Source organism: Monodelphis domestica, chromosome 1, assembly GCF_027887165.1.
Source record: "Monodelphis domestica isolate mMonDom1 chromosome 1, mMonDom1.pri, whole genome shotgun sequence".
Taxonomy (NCBI): Eukaryota; Metazoa; Chordata; class Mammalia; order Didelphimorphia; family Didelphidae; genus Monodelphis; species Monodelphis domestica.
In genome coordinates, this window is record NC_077227.1 from 603,861,524 (window position 1) to 603,865,071 (window position 3,548).

General features: G+C 39.9%; 1 long non-coding RNA gene across 1 annotated transcript; it reads right to left on the reverse strand.

Moving 5' to 3' along the window:
• On the reverse strand, positions 1–3,085 carry LOC103095193 (uncharacterized). The gene is made up of 2 exons (XR_459057.3): positions 2,950–3,085; positions 1–309 (listed from the first exon to the last, which is right to left on the reverse strand). It is a non-coding gene; the product is annotated as an uncharacterized LOC103095193 (long non-coding RNA).
• Between the last annotated feature and the right edge of the window lie 463 nt (positions 3,086–3,548).

The following is a 3,548-nucleotide window of genomic DNA, read 5'->3' on the forward strand; positions in this document are numbered from 1 at the left end:
TCATAATTAAGTTGGTTTAGTCACAGGACTGTTACACTGCATACAAATGTGGGTGGGTAGCCAGAACATGAGTCATATTGGTGGCAGCACTACCATGACAAAAAGGAGTGGGGTGTGCCAAAATGGCTTTGCTAATAGTGGGGTAGTGCCTGACACCAACAGCCTTCATTACTAGAGGGGTTGGAAAAGATACTATTGATACACCCTGCTGAGTTATTCTGAACATGACGCTGACTGTCTGGTGCTTTCCCTCCCTCTCTCTTTTCTCTTTATGGGAGGTTCATCGTCATATTCTTCTGTTCAGTCACCCTAGAAGAGGCAAGAGAAGGGAGGAGAAAATGATTTAAGGTGGGAGATGAGGGCAGACTAATAAGCTATTAGAGTAGGTGGCTGTCTAAATAGTATGATTTGAGATCCCACAAGAAAGTTTGCCTGTCCCAAAAATACCACTCCTCATCTGAAATTATACCAATAGAGATTCATTCTTTTCAATTAAATCTCTGCTGTTCTTCAAGAATCCTCTGTAAAATGCTAATACCTAGATTACAGTGAGACAAACCAGGAAAAAATACACCCAATAACTATATAATGTAAGTTTTTTTAAAACACTAAAAGAAATCTAAACTCTGAGCAAATATAATGCTTAATCTTGGTCCTAGAAAATACATAATAACACAAACTTCCATTCTCTGGGCAAAGAAGTAGGAAATTATGGGCACTATGTTAAAATACACTCAGACACAGTCTCTCTGTTGGTTTTACTTGACCTTTTATTTGTTTCATGTTGGGAGGGAGCTGTGTTTCATGGGGGAATCAGGAATGCTATATTCAGAAATAATATAAAAATGAGATTTTCTGAGAATACAGCTCGATAATGAAAAAGTTAGGACTAGAATCCAGGTCGCCTGAATCTGAGTTCACTGTGCATTCCATTACATCATGATAATCCAGAGTCAGAACAAGATATTTCATTTTAGGCCCAGAAAGAAGGTACATGTAGGTGGCTCAGTGGCTTGAGAGCCAGGCCTAGAGATGGGAGGTCCTGGATTCAAATTTAGCCTCACACACTTCCAATTTGTGTGACCCTGGGCAAATTATTTAACCCCTATTGCCTAGCTCTTTTCACTCTTCTGCACTGGAACCAACACACAGAATTGGTTCTAAGATAGGAGGTAAGGTTTTTAAAAAAGGTACCATGTGCTCACTGAAAGGTGATGGTGGGAGGAAGTAATTATGTTACCTTGGAGTTCACAAGAGAAGGAAAAAAAACCAACCTAGTCTGTTGTGACCCCTATATTTTGGGAAGGTAGATTTTTTAAGGCACTAAAAACAACCTCTCTCATTTTGAATTCTGTCAATTGCCAGTCTACTGGACACTAAGAGAGGAAAGGGACCACGGTCCTATCACTGGCATGTAGGATTTCATGCCACTGAACCTTAAGTCAGTGCTAATAACGGTCATTCATGAATTGTTTGAAATTTTTCAATGGAATTTATATTCATCTCATTTGAATACAACAATAACACTATGAAGTTGGTAATACAGGAGTTGCCATTTCTCTCTATTCCACCCTCCACTTTTAAGCAGATGAAGATCAGAGAGATTAAGAAATTTGCCTATGATCATGCAGCTTATTCAGAAATAGGGGCTAGACTCAGATCTTCCTGACTTTGTCAGTACACTGTACACTATATTGGGGGGCCAATGAAAAGCACATGAAGGGAATGCCCCTCATGCCACTTCCCAAGAGATAGATTCTTTCCTGTTCCTCAAGTGTAGCTTTAAGGGGAGTTTTATCTATTTTCCAAATCACTCAGGTGGGACCCAGGGAAAGGTAAAAGTGATCAAAAAAATGTTCCTGTCCAAATTTTCCAAAAGATAAAACAAGAATAGTATTCAAAAATGTTTCCAGTGTCACATAAAAAGGAAATTTACTGAAAATAACAGATTGAACAAAGAATGTGAGTAATATATTAAACCAAACACTTATTCTCCTCATGTAAGATTTCATAATGGTCTCAGTTACCTTTCCAAGTGGAGACATCAATAGCCCATTTCCCTATTAATTATTCATGCTGGCATAAACACTAATATCAACAAAAGCCAGCTAAGACTTTAGAAATCATTGCTTCTACTTCCAAAGTGATTTACACACATACACACACACACACACACACACACACACATTTTAAAATGAGTATTAAAATTAAAACTTTTTAAAATTTTTTTTTCAAAGATAACCTCCATCAACTAGCACCAGACCAAAGAGTCCCAACATCTTAAACTTATGTTTCAGTCAAGCCTAGAAACATCCACATCAGTATTGATTTTGCCACCTGTGCCAGGAAAAACACACACAAAGCAGAAGAGGCAGGCAAAGCTTTAAGATTTAAAGTCAGACTCACCTAGATAAATATTTTTTCTTGCAGCTATAAGCAGGCAGCTACCAGAGCTGGAAGAAAAGTGGAAAATCTCACACACTCATACCCAAGAAATGTTCAAAAGGGAGAAATAAAGAAATGAGAATAGAAGTGGTCTCTTCCCTTTACTAGGAGAGTGGGAGACTTCTTGCTAAGTGGCCAGTTCTCTCCAATCCCCTTTGACACTGTTAGGAGTAAATTTTAGGGTTGAAACTGAATATATTATATTAGTGGTCACCAGGGATTCAAATTCAATCCCAATGAAATCGAATCAGTATGAGACTTTATGGTGGTTTATTTACAATAGAAGGAAGAAATTAAGAAGAAGGAGAAGAGGGAAAGGTTAGATGATCTGCTCTGGCCTAGCCTAAGCCAGGAGGAGTTCAGAGGCCTCAGCCAAGGGGCCTTCTCAAAAGATTAAATCTATCTCTGCTTCCCACCACGAGGCCTCCTCCAAGATGATGGGCCTCCTCAGGTGCTAGTGCCTTCAGAAGGACAAGGAAAAGGGTAGTAAGTCTTATCACTCACCAAGTTCGATTCGGGGAAACCGCCTCACCTAAACCATGCTACAGAGCTCCTCCCAGTAAATTCCACTTCCAAAGTCTGCCAAAGCCTCAAGCACACCAAACACTGCCACAAGCTCCCAACACCATGGAGAGAGCTTTCATAGGAAGTGACACAACATATATAGGCAGTTCTTTACATCATTTCCTGTGTCTCACATGTACTGATGGTGGCTCAAACTTGGCTTAGGATAGCCCAGGGGGTCAGTCAGTTGTTTCTGATTTGTCACTTGTTAGCCGTCCTCCCCCACACTTAATCCTTAAGTGGGGTTGTATACATTCCTGGTTGCTAGAATTCTAAAAACTAAGCAGGGTGGAATAAATCTAAAATTCACAACACAGCCCCCAGTCATGGAGTAAGAAGTACATTAGAAAAAAAAATAGAAGATTCTGCACATGCATGCTCAGAGTTCAAGGCTTATCCTCATGCATCCTGGGTGTCGGGGGGGGGGGGGGGAGACACAATTGAATGCTATTGCTCATATTCAGCATTAAGACATCAAAATAGCCCCAAACTAAGCAGACCTCCCTCCAAACATCCTTTAGAGTATTTTATCCCACTAT